Raw genomic sequence first — 21,265 nt, 5'->3', positions numbered from 1 at the left:
GGCTCTCCTGGGTGGTCTTAAGTTTTTTGCCGCTCTGAGGAATTGCGTGAGCAGTGGATGAAAGAAGAGGGGTGGTTCTGTGTTGTAATGAGCTGAAATGGCTAAGATGTGAATTTTGATGGAGGAAAAAGAAAGGCCCTTGTGAAGCATCTCAGTTAAGTATTGGAGAATCTGAGGTAAGTTGGGTGCTGCTGTGGCCATCCCTTGAGTTTGGTTCCAGGCACAGAATCTTTTCCATTTTTCAGCATAAGATTTTCTAGTACTAGGCCTCCTTGCCTCCAAAATGACATCCAACACTTGTTTACTGAGGGATGGTAATGGAGAAATTAGATAATTAGCCAGGCTGCTAGGTTCAGGGTTTGAAGATGAGGGTGCAGAATCTGGCTGTCCTGCTGAGACAGCAGGGTAGGGGATTGAGGCAGGTGCCATGGAGCAAGCAGTGACACACTGCGCAAGAGGGGGTACCAGTGTTGGCGAGGCCAGTGCGGTGCAATCAGTATCGTCCTTGGTTTGTCCTGTTTGATCTTTAGTAGCACTTTGGAGAGGAGGAGGAGAGGCAGAAGGGGAAAGGCATACACTGATAGATTGTTCCAGCTGAAGGACAGAGCATCCACTTTCCAAGCTAGTTTGTGGGGAATCCTTGTGCAGAATTTGTCCAATTGGTAGTTCTGGGGAGAAGCAAACAGGTCTATATCTGGGCTCCCCCATTTGTGCATCAACATGTTAAAAGTCTTTGGTTCCAGTTTCTACTCGTGTGGGTCCATGAAATTTCTGCTTAATTCATCTGCCAGTGTATTTACTCTTCCTGGCAGGAATTGAGCTTGTAGATGCACTTGGTACCTCAAGGCTGTGTTCCACAGAGCCATGGCTAGTCTGCAGAGGGGGTAGGAATGGGTACCCCCCTGCTTGTTTATGTACCACATAACAGTAGTGTTGTCCGTCTTTACCATTAATTGTCCTGGAAGAATGTGGTCCTTGAAGGCTGTCAGCACGTTCTGTACAGCTAACATTTCTTTTTGATTAATATGCAGGTGCATTTGACTTGGGCTCCATTTGCCCTGAATGCACTTCCCTGCCAGGTGAGCCCCCCATGCATAGTCTAACACATCTGTTGTTAGGGTTTGGGCGGCTGGGGGTAGAGTGAATGGTAGTCTCTTGTTTAGGTGGCAGGCCTCTGCCCACCAAAGGAATTCTAACCGTAAGCAAGGTATGATAGGAATCATTGCTTCTAGATCCTGAGAATGTTGACACCATAGGTTTTTTAGATACCATTGTAGTTTCCTCATGTGCAGTCTTGCATATGGAATTAGACGAATGCAGGAGGCCATGAACCCCAAGGCTTGTAGTATTTGCCTTGCAGATAGCAGGGTCTTTGTGGCCATTAGTTTGAAATAAGTTGTCAAATGAATTTGTTTTCTAGCGTGAGGAAAGCCATCTGGGAAGTTGTGTTCAAGCTTGCTCCCAGGAATATAATTTGTTGACAGGGTACCAGATGAGATTTTTTTTTTGTTTATGGTGTACCCCAGACAAGTGAGCGCCTTTTGTACAAATACCAGATGACTCAAAAGAATGTCCTGGCTTTCTGCCTGAATTAGAAAATCGTCCAGGTATGGATATATTTGCATTTTTCTTTGCCTGCAAAATGCAATGACTGGAGCTAGGCACTTTGTGAATACCCTGGGAGCAGTAGAGAAGCCAAAGGGCAGTGCAGAGAACTGATAGTGTATGTAGCCTGCTTTGAAGCGTGGGTATCTTCTGCAAGATTCCCCGATTGGGATGTGCATGTAGGCTTCCTTTAAATCCAGTGTTGCCAACCAGGCATCTTTGCCTAGCATAGGAAGCAACCGGTGAAGAGTTAGCATCTTGAATTTTGGAATCGCCAAGAAAGTGTTAAAGATGGATAGGTCCAGGATAGGACGTCATGAATTGTCTTTTCTGGGTACCAGGAAAAGTCTTGAGTATAAACTTTGTCCCTTTTCCTCTTCTGGTACAGTTTGAATAGCCTTTATGCTTAAGAGAGAGAGTACTAGCTTTTGAGCCTCTGCCCACTGATTTGGGGTTAGATCTGGCCAACCGTTTGGGGTTGGTAATGTGTGGAAGTGAAATCTGTATCCTTGGGAAACTATATTTAAAACCCATTTGTCCTGGGTAATGAGTTCCCAGTTTTTTGCCTGCAGAGCAATCTTTCCCCCTAAAGGAGCAGACAGCTGAGAAGTGCTTGGAAGTTTTAAGGTTAAGTCATTGAGACAGCTTACCACAGGGGGGAGTCTCAGTACTCCCTGATTTGGAAGTGGAAGCCCCCCACTGCTTAGTCCTGTGCGTACCCTGGTAATGAAACCTGGGGGTTCTGTTTGTTCTGGGTTTGGACTGAGAAGGCCTGGAAGAGGCAGGAAAGGACCAATTCTCAGAGGACCAATGGCTACTAAACCTTGGAGGCTGTACTAGTAGGAAATCCTTAACAGTTTGCATTGATTTAGCTTTTTCCTCCATTTTTTAAGAACTACTTCTGCTTTGTTGCCAAAAAGGCAGTCCTGATTTAAGGGAGCATCCAACAATTAAGCCAAGTATGCCTTCTAAATACAGATCCAGTGACAGCAGCCTTGCAAGATGCTTCTAATGAAGCAAAACCACATTGCAAAGTATGTTTTCCAACCTGTTCAGCAGAATGCATTGAATCCTGTAAATCTTTAATTTCAGCACAGTCAGGAATCAACATCATTTTCTATTTAAGCAATCCAATAACATGTTGCTGATACTTTAACATGTGAAACTGACAGTTTAAGGCTCTAATGGCAAAGGTTGCAGAAGTGTATACCTTTCTTACCCCATCTATCAAGCGCCCTGGAGTCTCTATCAGAAGGGGTAGGATTTTTGGCAGTAGTAGTCTTAATGCCCTTGGGTCCCTGTGAAATTGTCTCAGGATCCGCAGTAGGATTTTTAAAAAGGAACTTGTGAGAGCAGGAACCCTGTAATATCTATCAGGTTTTCTGGGAGCAGGAGGTAAAGAATCAGGGGCCAAACTAGATTCCGAAAAGGCATCATCAACAATGTCTAGTACAGGAGGGATAGCTAAAGGCCTGTGTTGAGGCAGGAGTAAAACCCCTAAGCCTCTTTTTAGAATCAGAGTAATCCTGGCTTTCCCAGTGGAAATGCTCCCTAAGAGTATGCAAGGCTTCACCAAAAGAGAAATCCTCTGGTGGGGAAGCAGAGGGAATAGAGTCCTCTGCATCAGAATCCTCATAGGTAGATAAGGGTAAATCCTGGTCATCAGAAGAAACATAAATTTCAGAATCCTGGTTAGAAGAGTCATAAGCAAATTCAGTCCTAGGTTTCTTAGAAGGGGGGGTGGCTTCCCCTGATTAAAGTAATAAGGTCTTCAGCCATTCTTATCATTTTTTTTTTTTTTTTTTTTTTTAGGCATAGAGGCCTGAGCATGCAGTCTGGGCGTTGGTTTTCTAGGCATGGTTAGAGTTTTAGGCCTTAAAGAAGAAGGTGGCATTGGTTTAATATGCAGGTCAGTAGGCCTGAATACACCCTCAAAAGCCGGTGCCTGCACCGCGGCTTCGGACCCATCCAAGGTAGAGACATCCGCAGGTTCCACAGTTGAAGCATCTCGCGGCATACCGGACTCCGAATGGGTCACAATAGAGGCCTGCGAATCTGAAGTAGCGGGTATCAGGGGCTGCAAAAGCGCCTCACTGAGTACCGGCGAACTGGCGACTGGCTTAGGAGAAGCGTCGTCGGCAGCTTTGGACCTAGGCAGCCTGTCTCTGTTTATCTTTATGTTTTTTCGGAATGTCGGTAGTCGGACGGATTACCGGAAGACATATCTGAATAATTGAACAGAGAACTGAAATATTTAGAAGCGGAAATATACCGATGACAGATAGTTCGTTGGTTAAATAAGGCACAAAACCGACAGCGAGGTACGTTGTGGTCAGGGCCTAGGCAAGGAATACAGTGCGAATGAAAATCTTTATGAGGTATTTGCCTTCCACAAGAAATGCAATTATTAACTTTTACTGACATCGGTAAAGAGCAAGAAAAAGTTTTCCCATTGGGATACTTAGCTTTAGTTGAAAACTTCGGTTCTGAAACTCGAAAACGAAAATTTCAGGAGTTGGCCGACCGGCACTTGAGAACTGCTTCTGCTTCGGGCACCGCACGGCAAGAAAGACTGATGTAATGGCGTCGGCTGCATGCTTTATACCCCCGGAAGATGAGACAGCAACTGACACAGGACCCAAGACTTTGATAATCAGGCCGACTGAGGGCTACTGCAAGCAGATAACCCAAATGTGATGACTGCAACAGTGAAACATGAAGAACATCCCTAACAGTACTAGATGTATATACTTTTTGCCACACTTTTCTAGTGCCCCAGAACCTTTACTAAAATGTAAACATCCAAGGGGAACAGCTTTACCAGAGTAGTTAGATGATGCAGGATAGTCAGAATAAACAGAATTTGTCTTGTAAGAGTTGTAGAAATCCTGCTCAATTTATAACAAGAAGTTATGTGCTCACCATAACATTCGATGTATGAAGTCCATCTCGCCTCACATTCTTACCCGTGGGTTCGGAGTCGAATGTCGGCTCCGACTTGGCCATACTTTAGCTCGTAGTCTTTCAATTGGCTGGGCTAAGATGGTATCCCATGCTGCACTGCTCTCTATCCCCAGATCTAGTTTGCTGCGAGCACCAGCACTCACTCTCCATGCATAACAATACATAAGGAAGGAAGAACAAACCAAGAATGAAGGGAATTCTGAAACCAGGCCTAACCTCTAGATCCTCCAGGACGGGGGAAGGTGGGGGGGGGTAAGTAAGAATGTGAGGCGAGATGGACTACATACATCGAACGTTATGGTGAGTACATAACTTCTTGATGTTATGTAGTCCAATCTCGCCTACATTCTTACCTGTGGGACAGCGTCCCCAGCACCTAAATCCTTGGAGGCTCAGTGGAATATACTCCTGAGCACTGTGGAACCAAAGGAAGACCTGCCTCTAGATACCACATCTAACTTGTAATGAGTAACAAAGGTGTGAGGAGATGCCCAAGTAGCCGCAGCACAAATATCATCCATAGACAATCTGGCCTGAAAAGCTGTAGACATAGATACAGACTGGGTAGAGTGAGCCTTCACTCGGAACGGTAAATCTCTTCCCCCTGAAGTATAAATGAAAGAAATACAACTGGAAATCAAACAGGAGACCGAATTCTGTTTTCCGAAAATGAAATAAACAACTGATCCGATTTTCTGAGGTCCTTCGTTCTGTGCAAATAAAATCGTAATTGTCTGTGCACATCCAATTGATGAAATTTGAATTCTGCCTTGTTTGAGAACTGAGGAAAAAACACTGGTAATTCAATGGATTGGTTAAGGTTACTGACTGACGCTACTTTGGGAAGAAAGGAAGGATTTGGTCTGAGAGAAACCCTGTCCTTATGAAAAATCAAATAAGTTGGTTAAATTGATAAGGCTTGAAGCTCCGAAACACGTCTGGCTGACGTGACCCAAAAAGACGGTCTTCCAGGTTAAGAATTTTAAATCACAAGGGGCTGCGGGCTCAAAGGGGGGGTGAAGTAAGACCCTGTAGAACAAAGTTCAAGTACCAAGGCATAACAGGTTCAGAGACAGGAGGATGAAGCAACATAGTGCCTTTCAGGAAAGCCTTACAAAGTCTATGTGCCATAAGACTAGGTTCGTCTGCGACGTGAAAAGTAGAAATCGCTGCCAAATGGACTTTAATGGTTGCGGCAGCTGATCCCTGGTTGAAAAGCATAGAGAGGAACTCCAATACTGACGAGATTGGAGCTGTGTAACGGTTAATTTGTTTGGCATGCGCCCAGATGGAATATCTCTTCCATTTGCTGTAATAAATCTTCCTGGTCGAAGGCTTATGAGAGGAAGATAGAACATGAACCACATCTGGCGAAAAATGGTGAAGCCTAACTAATGACGGAAGTGGAGTAGCCAAGCTGTCAACCGGAGGGTCTGAAGAGAGGGATGGAGCTGCCCTGACATACGAGTCAGTAAGTCTGGTTGTGGGTCCAGAATCCAAGGAGCGTCCATGAGGTAGGGATGGAGAAAGGGGAAACAAATTTGACGAGGCCAGTGTGAAGCAATCAGAATCGTTTTGCTTCCCAAGGATTGTGATTTCTGAATAACCTTTGTCAGCAAAGGAACCGGAGGGAAGGCCTATAGTAGACCGGAGGGTCAATCGTGGACTAGAGCGTCCCTGGGTGACTCCCCTGAGGGGGGATAAGGGTGAAGTAGCTGCTGCATTTGGCACTGAGGGGGCTGGCAAAAAGGTTGCAGCAAGGCTGACCCCACCTGCGGAAAATCTGCTCCGCAACTTGACAGTTCAGGGACCACTCGTGAGGCATCAGAATAGCTCTGCTTAGCCTGTCTGCGATCACACTGGACTTCCCCGCAATGTGTGTTGCTACCAGAAAACGTTGGGAAGACACTGCCCACTGCCACACTCGCATGGCCTCTCTGCAAAGGGGATACAACTTGGTTCCTCCCTGTTTGTTCAGATACCATACCACCGACATATTGTCTGAGTGGATTGTAATAGTACAAACCAAAAAGAATCACTGTTCCAATGTTCACCAAAACACCAAAAATACAGAACAGATTGAAGAGGCACAAATCCGTAATCCACACGAATTCCTTTATTAAAACGACTCTTCAGTCCAATAAAACGCAGAAACAATAAGTTTGACTATACAGTCCACTAACGCGATTACACCAGCACTGCGTTTTCATTTAAACCACTTCATCAGATGGAGACAAATGCATACCTACACAAAAACCACTCCTTATATATTCATCAAAATAATTAAACAATTAGTTAATTAAAGGGAACAAGATACTTAAACATTTAAAGGGGTATGGCATAATGCATACAACACATACATTAAAATATATTATAATGGATTCCCCCCACACTGACCTGATACATTAATGGATTAATAAATTAATATTGTTATCAAAATTTAATAAAAACTTTATAATAACTTAATCTAATAAAACAAACTAAATTCTTTAATACAACCAGCTAAAGCATTACAGCTTGTGGTATCCTATACTACCAACACTTTATAATGTAAACTGATTTTAATACACATTTAAAATAAGATAAATATAGAAAAAAATAAATAAAAAAACATAAAATGACAACACTTAAAGCTTAGCTATTCTCAGCTTGAGTACAGGTGCTAAAGAGATGGCATCATTTAAACCTGGAGGTTTATTCGCCTCCAAGGAAAGCTGCCACAACAGCTCTTTATACTCAATCGAAGTTTCCCATAGCCCACCTCTTACATCCTTTTCCACTACTTCCAACACAAAGAAGCTAAATTTAGCTTCCTGGCAAATTAATTTATGTCGGTATAAAGCATTATTAGTACATTTTGTTTTTATCTCATAATAATGCTCATAAATTCTATTTTTTAACTTTCTTTCCGATTTCCCTATATAAAATGCATCACAATGATCACACAAACCTAAATAAACTATCCCAGAGGTGTGACAGTTCGCAAAATATTTGCTCTGGATCAGTCTGTCCCTGCTCTCTCAAAAAATTGTTTGCTTAGTATAAATAAATGGGCATTGGGAACACCTTCCACATTTAAAGGTTCCTAGTTTCCCTTCCTTAACTTTTTCATACCATATTTACCCTCCAGAATAGTCTTTAAGCTTTTGCCCCTTCTATATGTACATTTCAAAGGTTCTTCAAAGATACAGTTCAAATCCGAAATCTGACCAAACCTACACCATTCTTCCTCCAAAATCTTCCTAATTCTAGGTGCACTACCATTATAATCAACTACAAAATTGCCTGTACCCTCACTGTTAAGCTTTGTAGATTTCATCTCAATCAAGACAAAATTTGAACCCAAAATGGGTTTAAATTTGTCATATCTACCTTCCCTAACTTCTCTTTCTATAGGCTCAATAAGATCTTTAGGGTAGCCTCGATCCATAAACATATTGTGCAAAATCTTACATTCATCCTCAAAATCACTCTCCCTTGATGTCATACGACTACCCCTCACATATTGTCCCTTAACAATACCTTTTTTCTGATGGTAAGGGTGAGCACTATTAAAATCCAAATAAGAATTCGAAAATGTTGGCTTTCTAAAAATCTTAGAATAAAAACAACCATCACTTTTGCCTATAGTAATATCCAAATAATTTAAAATTCTTTATCCTTATTATAAGTAAATTTTAAAAATCAGTGGACTCTGAGATATACTTAAAAATTCTAAAAATTCATCCATCGTGCCCACCCATAAAAGCACATATCATCCAAGAAACGCTTGTAAAATTTCCAATTATGGGCATATTTTGAATTAATAATACATTTTCTTCCCAAGCTGTTAAAATAATATTAACATATGTGGGGCACATCTTGCACCCATCCCTACTCCCTGAATCTGCTTAAAAATTCTCCCTCATAATGAATAAAGTTGTTGTTTAAAACTAATTCCATAAAAACTAGGATCAAATAAAATTCATTATTATTAAATTTACCATAATTTATCAGGGCTTCTTCAAACCACATCATCCCCTCATTATGGGGTATAGATGAAAAAAGGTCCACTATATCAATAGTTATAAAAGTAATATTGTCATCATACAAATCCTGAGTTATACTACGCAAAAGGTCCCAAGAGTCTTTAACAGTCCCCTGGCCTCCCACAGATAAAGACTTTAGCTTTACATCCAACCATCTCGCTAGTGGTGCAGTAACTGAGCCCTCCGAAGCAACAATAGGTCTCAAAGGGGGGTCTTCCAAGTCTTTATGTACTTTTGGTATCCCAAAAATAGAGGGGACCTTAGGTTTCTCAACGTGAAGGTATTTAAAAGTTTCAACATCAATAGAGCGTTCCATAAGCAAGTAATTTAAAACCACATATATTTTTTATTACCTATATTAATCTCATTTAAAGAGGCTCTGACATATTTGTCTAAATCATCTAAAATTTCCATCATCTTAGCTTCATATAAAATATTATCCATAATAACAGAACCTCCACCTTTATCTGGTTTCATAACTCTCACTGTAGTGTCCTCCCTAAATTCCTTTAATAACCCATATTCTTCCTTAGTAAGGTTATATGTAATATTGTTCCTTGGGAGCTCACCTCTAAGTCTACTCTCCATTAAGGCCTCAAAATTTCTTAATTGTGGGTGTAAAGGTGGGTTGAACAAACTTTTCCTTTTCAAAACCTCACATTTCTCCCCAGTACTAGCATGTCCCTGAAAAACAGTTCTAAATTTTTCTTTCTTAAAAATAACTTGAGGTCAATCAACACCTTACTAATATCCTCGTGCTAGGAACAAATTTAAGACCTTTTGATAGTAACGAAAAATGTGCTTTATTTAATTCATATTTACTATAATTGTAAATAGTATAACCCTGATATTTATTGATGCAGCCTTGGGAAAAAATAAAATCTGTGTTGATACAATTGCTAAACATATGTTCTTCTATCAATTCCACTGCTGAAATCTCTTGTTGCTGCTGTTGTAGTTGTTGTTCTGCATGCCCCTTGCCCCTATATACCCCCCATACTGGTAGTTTTTTTGCTGGTAATTTCTTATTCTCTCTGACCTCATTAAAGGGGGGTATTCATCCAAATTATTCAGATCACCTACTTCATCTTCTCCATTTGATACAAAGTGCTCATTCCCTCTCCTATCCGTACCAAAATCATTATGGTTTCTGTACGAAAAATATCTTGGTTTGGGATAACACACTTTGTCCTTATATTCTTTAATGTCTCTATCTAACTTCCTACTTTTCCTAATATATGCTTTATTAATATTATTATCAATCTTCTGCAACATATCGTAATACTGTCTCTTCCCTTCCTCTACTGAAAATAACAAATCTTCTGTAATTTTCTGGTTAATACCTTCAATTTTACTAGATAGAATTTTCATTTCCCTTTCATTTTCTCTAATAATGGCTTTTAATATTTCAAACCCACAATTATCAAAAATTTCTAACAATTCCTGGTGAAAAATACTTCCTTCCTTCACTTTATTAGGATATTTCACCACCCTCAAGCCTTTAGGCACAATTTTTAAACGTAAACATTCCCTCAGGTATGCATTCTCCATATCATAATTTTTGTATTGAAAAAAACATCATCTAACAATTTTATATTATAGTCAAACTTCATTTCATAATCTCCCTTATGCTGTGAGGGTAATTTAAAGTCCTTAAAACAATATTGCTTTTGAAAAAAACTTTTAAAATCAATTTTGCGACTCTCACCAGTCTCTTTGTGTCCATTACTATTATCTGTCCTTTCGTTGTTAGAGCCAGCACCCACAGCGTTTTCTGACCTATAAAACGTTGGTACATCCGAACTGATATCACCATTAGTAACGCTTGCATGAGATTTCTGTGTTCTGTTACGCCCGTTAGCGAAAGAGACTCCTTTTGCGCCATTCCCGTGCTTCGACCTAGTGAGCATTTCCTGGTTCCCTGGAACACCAGGAGATGATGTCAGAAAGGGCTGGCTTGCAGGAGTCAGCAGCTCAATAAGCTGCGATAACTGGTTCCAAAGCATGTCAAACTTGTCAGATTCCACGCCCCTCCGCTGAGGAGCTTGCCCAGAATTTGTAGCCTCTTCAGATTCCATATAGACAACAACACAAACCAAAAAGAATCACTGTTCCAATGTTCACCAAAACACCAAAAATACAGAACAGACGGAAGAGGCACAAATCCGTAATCCACACGAATTCCTTTATTAATACGACTCATCAGTCCAATAAAACGCAGAAACAATAAGTTTGACTATACAGTCCACTAACGCGATTACACCAGCACTGCGTTTTCGTTTAAACCACTTCATCAGATGGAGACAAATGCATACCTACACAAAAACCACTCCTTATATATTCATCAAAATAATTAAACAATTAGTTAATTAAAGGAACAAGATACTTAAACATTTAAAGGGGTAAGACTTATAATGCATACAACACATACATTAAAATATATTATAATGGATTCCCCCCACACTGACCTGATACATTAATGGATTAATAAATTAATATTATCAAAATTTAATAAAAACTTTATAATAACTTAATCTAATAAAACAAACTAAATTCTTTAATACAACCAGCTAAAGCATTACAGCTTGTGGTATCCTATACTACCAACACTTTATAATGTAAACTGATTTTAATAAACATTTAAAGTAAGATAAATATAGAAAAAAATAATAAATAAAAGAACATAAAATGAAAACACTTAAAGCTTAGCTGATCTCAGCTTGAGTACAGGTGCTAAAGAGATGATAAGATTTCTAAGATTTTTAGAAAGCCAACATTTTCGAATTCTTATTTGGCTTTTAATAGTGCTCACCCTTACCATCAGAAAAAAAGGTATTGTTAAGGGACAATATGTGAGGGGTAGTCGTATGACATCAAGGGAGAGTGATTTTGAGGATGAATGTAAGATTTTGCACAATATGTTTATGGATCGAGGCTACCCTAAAGATCTTATTGAGCCTATAGAAAGAGAAGTTAGGGAAGGTAGATATGACAAATTTAAACCCATTTTGGGTTAAAATTTTGTCTTGAATGAGATGAAATCTACAAAGCTTAACAGTGAGGGTACAGGCAATTTTGTAGTTTATTATAATGGTAGTGCACCTAAAATTAGGAAGAATGGTGTAGGTTTGGTCAGATTTCGGATTTGAACTGTACCTTTGAAGAACCTTTGAAATGTACATATAGAAGGGGCAAAAGCTTAAAGACTATTCTGGAGGGTAAATATGGTATGAAAAAAGTTAAGGAAGGGAAACTAGGAACCTTTAAATGTGGAAGGTGTTCCCAATGCCCATTTATTTGTACTAAGCAAACAATTTTTTTTTAGAGAGCAGGGACAGACTGATCCAGAGCAAATATTTTGCGAACTGTCACACCTCTGGGATAGTTTATTTAGGTTTGTGTGATCATTGTGATGCATTTTATATAGGGAAATCGGAAAGAAAGTTAAAAAATAGAATTTATGAGCATTATTATGAGATAAAAACAAAATGTACTAATAATGCTTTATACCGACATAAATTAATTTGCCAGGAAGCTAAATTTAGCTTCTTTGTGTTGGAAATAGTGGAAAAGGATGTAAGAGGTGGGCTATGGGAAACTTCGATTGAGTATAAAGAGCTGTTGCGGCAGATTTCCTTGGAGGCGAATAAACCTCCAGGTTTAAATGATGCCATCTCTTTAGCACCTGTACTCAAGCTGAGATCAGCTAAGCTTTAAGTGTTTTAATTTTATGTTTTTTTTATTTATTATTTTTTTCTATATTTATCTTATTTTAAATGTGTATTAAAATCAATTTACATTATAAAGTGTTGGTAGTATAGGATACCACAAGCTGTAATGCTTTAGCTGGTTGTATTAAAGAATTTAGTTTGTTTTATTAGATTAAGTTATTATAAAGTTTTTATTAAATTTTGATAACAATATTAATTTATTAATCCACTAATGTATCAGGTCAGTGTGGGGGGAATCCATTATAATATATTTTAATGTATGTGTTGTATGCATTATACGTCTTACCCCTTTAAATGTTTAAGTATCTTGTTCCCTTTAATTAACTAATTGTTTAATTATTTTGATGAATATATAAGGAGTGGTTTTTGTGTAGGTATGCATTTGTCTCCATCTGATGAAGTGGTTTAAATGAAAACGCAGTGCTGGTGTAATCGCGTTAGTGGACTGTATAGTCAAACTTATTGTTTCTGCGTTTTATTGGACTGAAGAGTCGTTTTAATAAAGGAATTCGTGTGGATTACGGATTTGTGCCTCTTCCATCTGTTCTGTATTTTTGGTGGATTGTAATAGTCCCGAGAGGAAGAAAGCCCTGAAGTGCTTGCATCGCTAGTAGCACTGCTCTCATCTCTAGGACACTGATATGCAGATGCATCTCATGCTCTTGTCATGTGCCTTGGACTGTCCTGCCGAGATAATGCCCTCCCCCACCCCATCTGGGAGGCATCCGTGGTCACCGTGGCAACCGGAGGCGAAGGAATGAAGGGTTTTCTCACATTGAGGTTGTCGGTGTGTAGCCACCAACTGAGATCCTGTCTACACCTGTCTGTGAGCAGAATAGGGTGAGAAAGTGGAAGACGTTGAAGAGACCACTGGGCGAAGAGTAGCCACTGAAGGAGCCTCATATGTAACCTTGCCAGGGGAACTAACATAATCGTAGCAGCCATCGTCCCCAACAACTGGAGGACTAATCTTGTCTTCACTCTCCTCAGAGGGAGCAAGGCGTAAATCTGTTGTTGTAAAACTCTGATTCTTTCCTGTGGTAAAAACACCCGCATGAGCACAGTGTCTAATTCGGCGCCTATAAAGGTGGCACGTTGCGAGGGCAACAAGGCAAATTTTTCACAGTTCAAAGTGGTGCCTAACTGTTGACATAGGTTGATAATGGCGTCCCTGGTCTGAAGTAGCAGATGGCTGGTGGTGGCAGTAAGGAGCCAGTCATCCAGGTATGGAAACACTTGGAATCCCTGACGTCTCAAGTGAGCAGTCACCACTGCCATGCATTTGGTAAAGACCCTGGGGGCTGTGGTGAGACCAAAGGGCAGGGCTCGAAACTGAAAGTGACTGGCTCCCAGCCGGACGCGTAGGTGACTTCTGGCTGCTCTGTCCATCTTTATGTGGTAGTAAGCATCCTTGAGGTCAATGGAGCACATCCACACTTCTTTTCCCAACAATGGGAGAATACATTATAACGTGACCATTCGGAACTTGGCCTTTTTCACATGGGTGTTCAATCGGCTGAGATCCAAAATGGGTCTCAGGTCCCCTGTCTTTTTCGGCACCAAAAAAAATCTGGAGTAAGTCCCTAATCTGATCTGATCTGAGGGGACATGTTGGATGGCTCCTTTTATAGCAGCTTTGAAACCTGTGAAGCTGCGGAATCCCTTTGACTGGGTGGAACATCCGGGATTTTCTTGATTGGAGGGGGAGTTGACGAGAAGGGAATGATACATCCTCCAGAAATTATTTGTAAAACCCATTGGTCCTGGGTGATACCTTGCCAGGCCTACGGGTATACTGAGATGCGACCCCTGACTGGCTCCGGAAATGCACAGTCGGGCCTCCCATCAGGACCGGTGGTAGGGAGAACCACGAAAGGAATCGTGGTCTCCTGAGTTACGAGGGTCTCCTCTGCCCCTAGGGCAGCGTCTACCTGAATAACCACCCCGTCCCCTGCCTCTAGAGGGGGACTCACCTTGTGCATCGGGAAAAAACCTCTGTGATTTCTTGAACCACATTTTCCCACTCCTTGGGATAAGGCCTAGAGGGAAGGGAAAGATGGACTCCTACGGAAGAGTTTTTCCCTCTTGCTCGCACCTAGTGAGAGTCTTTCACCTAGGTTCCGAACAAAGATGAACCATCAAACGGGGCGTTGGAGAATGTAGACTTGAACGCCTCCGCGAAATGACAAAGGCGCATCCAGGCATGTCTCCTAAGAGCGACTCCTGAACTTGCTGTCCTACTCGCTCCCTCGGCTGCGTAAGAGATCAGCCTCATGGAGGAGTTCGCAATAGAATTGAGGGTAGATATCTGAGCATTGACTTTCTGAGCCTCCGCCTCAGAAATGTTACCCCTTAGAGCATCTCCAAGCTCCTTTAGGAGATCTCTCTGGAGCCATGTAAAGTGTGATAAGTAATTCAGTGACCGCAAAGTAAAGGCCGCTGAAGAAAACATACGTCCTAGACTCCTTGTTAGGGGGATGGACGGTGGAAGAAGTCTCAGCCAATTCCTCCTTGGTGGCCTCTGCTACCACCATGGCATCCACAGGGACTCACTTGGATAGAAATTCCTTATCAGAAGGAGCAGACAAAAATTTATTGGGACTCCTGGGGACTGGTTCCACAGAGTCAGGGGTTTCCCACACCCTTCGACAAACCAGATCAAGAAGCTTGTCGAAGGGTGGAGACACCCAGGAGGCAGAGGGCTGAGCACCAAAGGCCTTCAAGGAACACTGACTCCTCTTCGGAGGGGCTTTGGATGGCCAGTCACCTCTTTGCTTCAAAATCTCTAGGATGTCGAGAAAGAAACATCTTCAGAGGATAACTTAGGGGACCCCTCCGATTCCTTGAGGTCAGTGTCTGACGTGAGAGACTCATCTTGGGAATCTATGTGCTTCCTCTTTCACGTTCTCTTTCTGGGTGGCTCCTCAGGCAAAAACTCTGAAGGGCCCTCAGAAATATGGGGACCACTCGTGGGGGTACCCTGAGGCCTTGGGGCTCCGCTGTCAAGAGACAGAGTGTGATCAGAGACCAGCACCTGTGCTGTAGGGGACAGAGTGACCGAGCCATATGATGCCGCTGACGACCTGGCCAGCGTGCTCCGCATGGGCTCGAAAGCTGGTCCCCCCCAGGTCCGAAGATCGACCAGCCATGGAAGACCTCGAATCAGAAGGAACCAGGTCTGAAGCAGAGTCAGGAGTCAGGCTTCCCCACGCCGAAGCACCTAGAGGGAGACTAGGAGCCGAGAAGTGTCCCGAAGCCTCCCCTTCGGGTTCGACCGAGGAATCCTGAGTTCTGAACCCCGTGGACGGTGCCAGAGTCGGAGCTGACGTCGGAACCGATAAGCGAGGAGGGGCTGTCGGAGCTGACCTAGGGACATCAAATGGAGCTGAACACTCCGGCTCCAAAAGCTGAGATGCACCCGGAGGAAGTATCGACGCAGGTAGAGGGACCGGCTCTGGAGCTGACTGGGTAAGAGCAGAAAACAATTTAGCCAGTACCGGTGACTGGAAAGTCTCTGCACCACTCTATCGACATCCACATCCGATAAGGTCCTGGAGGATTTAGAGTATAGGGAAGGAGATCGAGACCTGCGAGAAGGAGAAACCGGCCTAATGCTAGGCGACTGGCTCCGAACAGGCTCCGAGAGAACAGAAGCCAAAGCAGGTTCCATAGAAACAGACACTTCCTGCAGCCCCGAGGACAATGGAGCCGAGGATGTCATCGAAGATTTAGCGATTTTCTCCGGTGGCTCCGAGGATACTGATGGAGCCGGGGATCGCTTTTTAGCCTTAGAAGATTTAGCTTTAGATGGAGAAGACTTAAAGCTGGAAGCCCTCTCCAAATCCTCCTCGAAGGTGGGTTTCAGAAGTCCTTTCGAAATCAGTTTGTTCTTCCTTACCTGAAGAACACGCGGGCTAAAAGCATGACAAAAAGTACACGATTCCTGGATGTGAATCACTCCCAGACAGTACACACAAACACAGTGTCTGTCAGTGATAGACATCTTATAACTGCACTTTGTGGACTTCTTAAAGCCCGAGGGCTTATGCTCCTTAGTATCTTTAGACATAGTCACTACAAAAACTGAGTCACTAACCCAACAACCAGACCAACGGTCAATCAGCCACAAGCACGGGAACAGAACAGACAGTACACTACAAAGACCTCTAACTTAAATGGTCCTAGAACACAAGGGCAAGAGGGCGGACTAGTTGCTCTAAATTAAATGGTCTTAGCCCAAGGGAAGTAAGTTAGCACACAAAGGTAAAGTGAGGGGACAAACTAGGTCCTCTAACTGAAACGGGCCTAGCCCATTGGAAACAGCTAGTGGGATACCACAAGAAACATGCTAAGACAAGAAAAAAACTTTTCCACAAACACACTCAAAGATAACACACACACAGCTATGAAAATAGCTTTTTTTTTTTTTTTGCAAAAACTTCTCTGCTATAAAGATGAAAAGAATACTTAGCCACAGCCAAGAGCGAAACCACGTCCGAGCTACACGAGCGGCAAACGAGATCTGGGGATAGAGAGCAGTGCAGCATGGGATGCCATCTTAGCCCAGCCAATTGAAAGACTTCGAGCTAAACTATGGCCGAGTCGGAGCCAACATTCTGCTCCAAACCCACGGGCAAGAATGTAGGTGAGATTGGACTACATAACATCAGAGGTTTTCATAACTTGTTCACCTTTTCTGGAGCAAGACACTTTTAATCTGTTCACTATCTATCTATATTGATTTGATTCTCAGGCCAAAAAGCAGTACAATATTAAAATATACATTAGACATAACTTTAAAAATTCATGAAAAGGAATCTCTGAATATTTGCAGAATGGTAGTCAATATTCATAGGTACTTCAAGTATCTATAAAACAAGAAACAAATGGTATGAACAAGACATACCAAACAACTCAAATCTACAAATATTTTCAGTTTACTTACATACTACTCTGGTGCGTATGAGGAACCTAACTGATCATAATGTAAAATAATAATAAACATACCTAGAGATGTATTTCAGTATAAGAAAGATAAGGCAAAGTTACACTGAGGGGAGAAAAAAAATTAAGAAAACTTGGAAAGTTAAATCAGCCTTACCAATGCTACGAAACATTGATTAAAGAGAAAAGGAAAGACCAGAGGAAACGCAAAAAAAATTCAACAATGAATTTAAGCAAATGACATAAAAGGGAAAGTACAGGTAAGTAACCCATCCAGCTAGCTGATGGATAATGGTCTGTAATTAACCCAAAATCCCTTAAACTGGCACATTAACTAAACTCCTTTATGTTATTAACCTACAGTTGAAACCAGAGTAGTCTATTTCATTTTTGACATCCACAGGTAAGTGGTAGCAATTTTTCTACAACTGTTCTTCTCATACTGTTAATGTAAAATACCTATACAACATCAAGGATTCTTCGAGATTTATTCTGAAATTATAAGATGAAGTTCTTGTGTTTCGCTTACATTTCAGAGGACAGTGACTTCTAGGTTCACAGATTAGTACTAAGCTAACTGCCCTTTATGGGCAATTTTAAGCCTAGCCATTTACCCCATGCAGCGAACTAAACGTTAGTGTTGATAAAAAGACTTGCACACAAAGTAACAGGATACCAACTGGTTACTTGCAAGGCTATGGTATGCACAGTTCTAGGGTAAGAGGATAATATCTACCGATTTTATAAAGTGCAGTTTGTACAGGCTATGTGCTCAGACTGGAAAAAAAAGTTGTAACTGAATGTTAATACCCCCTTTTAGGTATTAAAACATGTCTTGATACAGATCTTTTAGAATCTGAAGTTAGATAACTGGATACTCTGACATGGGTACATTATATTCAGTCAAATTTACTATTTGTTGGGAGGATTTTTCAGTGTCTGCATTGGTCGAATATAAGTTTTGAGGAATGGTGGAATAATCTGTGTGCAACATCGAATGCAAGATAAGTGAGAGTGGGTAGTAATGACAACAAAACTTTCAGCACTGGGTTGAAAGTAGATGTGCATGGGGACAGATGTTGGTATGATGATGATGGGGACAGATAATGTTGGTATGCTAGAATTTGGGTATGTTTGAAGAGTGTGTATGTGTGTGTGTGTGTGTGTGTCTTGTTTAATGGCAGTGCAAGGAGAAACAGTGTTTAGTACTCTAAGGTGAAGTCAGGTTAGGAACAAGGATAAGGTTAGGGTTAGCACACTAGTAAGGTGGTGCTGAGAGGGAAGCAGTATTACAGAAAAGGAGAGTGGCAGGATAGGAGGGCAAGGACTATATCATTTAGAAATTATAAAGTATGTGATAAAACTAAGAATGGGGTTGGTGAGAGTAAAGAGACTCAAAGTAAGTGAATACATAGAGGGTTTATAGCAGCTACTCAGAGGATGTGAGGGACAGAAACAGAAGTGGGGAAGATTAGATATAATAATATGTTAATACTGTGTAGTCTAACTTTCCTGTGTTTTGCAAGGCTGCAATAATATGTCATACATACTTTCAGCATGGTATGGAGAAACTATTCCAATGCTTAAGAATATAGTCTGTCAAAAAGTACAGGTAGGCAAATTTTCTGATGAGACTCCATATCACTGCAATTGGAGATGTCATCTTTCCCCTACAAAGAAATGATTTTGGAGCAGGTTATTCTATTTCAGGGTGCAGTGAACTCAGTCACCCTATCATTTAAGTTGTGGGGAGTAGGAAGCGCTTTTTTTTTATATACCTGGCATGTTAAGCACATGTGCTAAATTCAGATTTCAGTCAACCAACGTTAACACAACCAACACCCATTAAAAAAAAACTGTAGCTTAATCAACCTACACGTGTGGCAAGACCACAAATACCACTCTATAACAAATGAAACAGTTCAAGCTCAGAAGCAACACTGGGCTAAAATGTACTTCTACAACACAAGGATTAACCTTAAAACAGTACTTGAGATATAAAAAGGAACCATGGATAAGGAAAAACTACTGAAAAACTGTGGCATTATGACAGTTTTAGTGCTGATCAACATATAGTGTTTTATCAAGTCTTGTATCACATAACAAATGTCACAAAACAATATACCTTGTGACTTGCTGTTTTCATCACAGTGCTTGAGTTTCTTTGGGCTTTCAGAGTTTTCAGAACTAGAACAAAACAAACATGAACACCTTGTGATATTCAAATCATGTACACACAATACTTTATTTCCAAACTCTTAACATCAAAATACATAAAATTCCTAACATACAGGACAGGGTCTTCCTCTTCTTCAGTACTCGGCATAGAAGGTCATACATGGCAGCAGAGTGCATCAGTGGATAAGCTATATACCACACAGCTCCAGTGTCTGAAGTTCAGTCCTGACCTCAGGACATTGGCTATATGGGACATGCATACTCTCACCATGTCTACATTGTTTTCCTCTTGTTATGGCACTTTCCACTCATCACCCCAAAGTTTTCTGGATGACAGACTACTCTAAAATGTCCATATTTACTGCATTTACCCTTGCCTTTGTGCTCCACGGTAAAGGCTGAAAAAGGTCTACAGACTGAAATAACTACTCTTGAAATCTAGACAGCCTACAACCATGCTGCCTTTTGAAGGCAGACAGAAAGAAGTAGCTACAGTCCTATCTGTCAATGTCTGCCTCAACAAAGGCATAACAGATCATCTGGAACCCTGTTAAAGATGCAACATTAATGACTTTCACTACATCATCCTTGTCATTTAAAACAAATGGAATGGAAAGATTTTACAAAGCATGCTCAACAACAGAAACTTGTGAAAAAAAAAACATTTGATACAAGTAACATAGTCCACAGAATCTAAATTACAAAAGTATAATCAATTTTTCCAAAGCTATCCTGGAAAATGATGGCCACAACACTGGGCTTTTTAGACTTATGTCCAGCAAAACACATAAAAAGAAGTTATGTACTCACCACAACGTTCCATCTTAGTAGGTAAACTTCATTTGTCAGCAACCTGTGGGCATCGGATCCGAGCCGGCAGCTTCAAACAGCTAAGATCCGAGCTCCAAGCTCCTCCCCCTTACCCATAATCCCCTGCCATCCCTCTCTGACCTCAGATCGAGTTTGCTATAGTAACACAGAACATTACAACAAAGGATCACCTGCAAATCCTAACCTGATGTTATCCGGAGAAAAGGACAAGGAATCCTTCTAGGACGCACTATAGGTTAGGGGGATGAAGGGGGGTTGGTTGCTGACAAATGAAGTTTACCTACTCAGATGGAGCGTTATGGTGAGTACATAACTTCTTTATCTGAAGTAGTTAACTTCATTTGTTCATCAACCTGTGGGACAGAGTCCCCAGCTACCCAAACTTGGGGGATCCTCATGGAAGGATATTTCGGAGCACTGCAGAGCCGAAGGATGCTCTCCCTTTGGAAATTAGATCCAACTTGTAATGGTTACTGAAAGTATGGGATGAAGCCCAAGTGGCTGCTGAACAAATGTCGTCCAAGGATACTCTGGAGCAAAAGGCAGCAGAAGTAGAAATCGATAGGGTAGAATGAGCGTGGACTTCTTGCATATAAGAGTTCTGGTCGGCTTGAACCTGAAGTATACATTGGGAAATCCATCTGGACAATATAACTTTTGATACTGGTTTGCCCAAAGAGGGTCTTGCGAAGGATACAAAGAGTTGCTCAGATTGCCTATGTTCAGCGGTCCTGTGCAAGTAGAATCTCAATTGCCTGTGTACGTCCAGAGAATGTAGTTTGTATTCACCTTTGTTTTGAAAATTTGGAAAGAAAACTGGTAAATGAATAGATTGATTAATATTGGGCTCAGAAGCAACTTTGGGTAGAAAGGAGGGATTGGTCCTGAGGGAAACTATCTTTATGGAAGACCAAGTACGGAGGTTTGGCGCAAAGGGCTTGAAGCTCCGAAACCCTTCTAGCCGAAGTGATAGCAATGAGAAAG

General features: G+C 41.4%; 1 long non-coding RNA gene across 1 annotated transcript in view; it reads right to left on the bottom strand.

Moving 5' to 3' along the window:
* LOC122809710 overlaps nt 1–19,463 on the bottom strand; it is a 55,624-nt gene extending 36,161 nt beyond the window's left edge. The window contains exon 1 of the long non-coding RNA XR_006365940.1: nt 19,398–19,463. This is a non-coding gene — a long non-coding RNA (uncharacterized LOC122809710). The remainder of the gene's footprint in view (nt 1–19,397) is intronic.
* Between the last annotated feature and the right edge of the window lie 1,802 nt (nt 19,464–21,265).

This window comes from Protopterus annectens, chromosome 8.part0, assembly GCF_019279795.1.
Source record: "Protopterus annectens isolate FY-2018-M chromosome 8.part0, PAN1.0, whole genome shotgun sequence".
NCBI classification, from domain to species: Eukaryota; Metazoa; Chordata; order Ceratodontiformes; family Protopteridae; genus Protopterus; species Protopterus annectens.
Note: the sequence above shows the minus strand (reverse complement) of the source record. Positions and strands in the feature narration are given on the sequence as shown.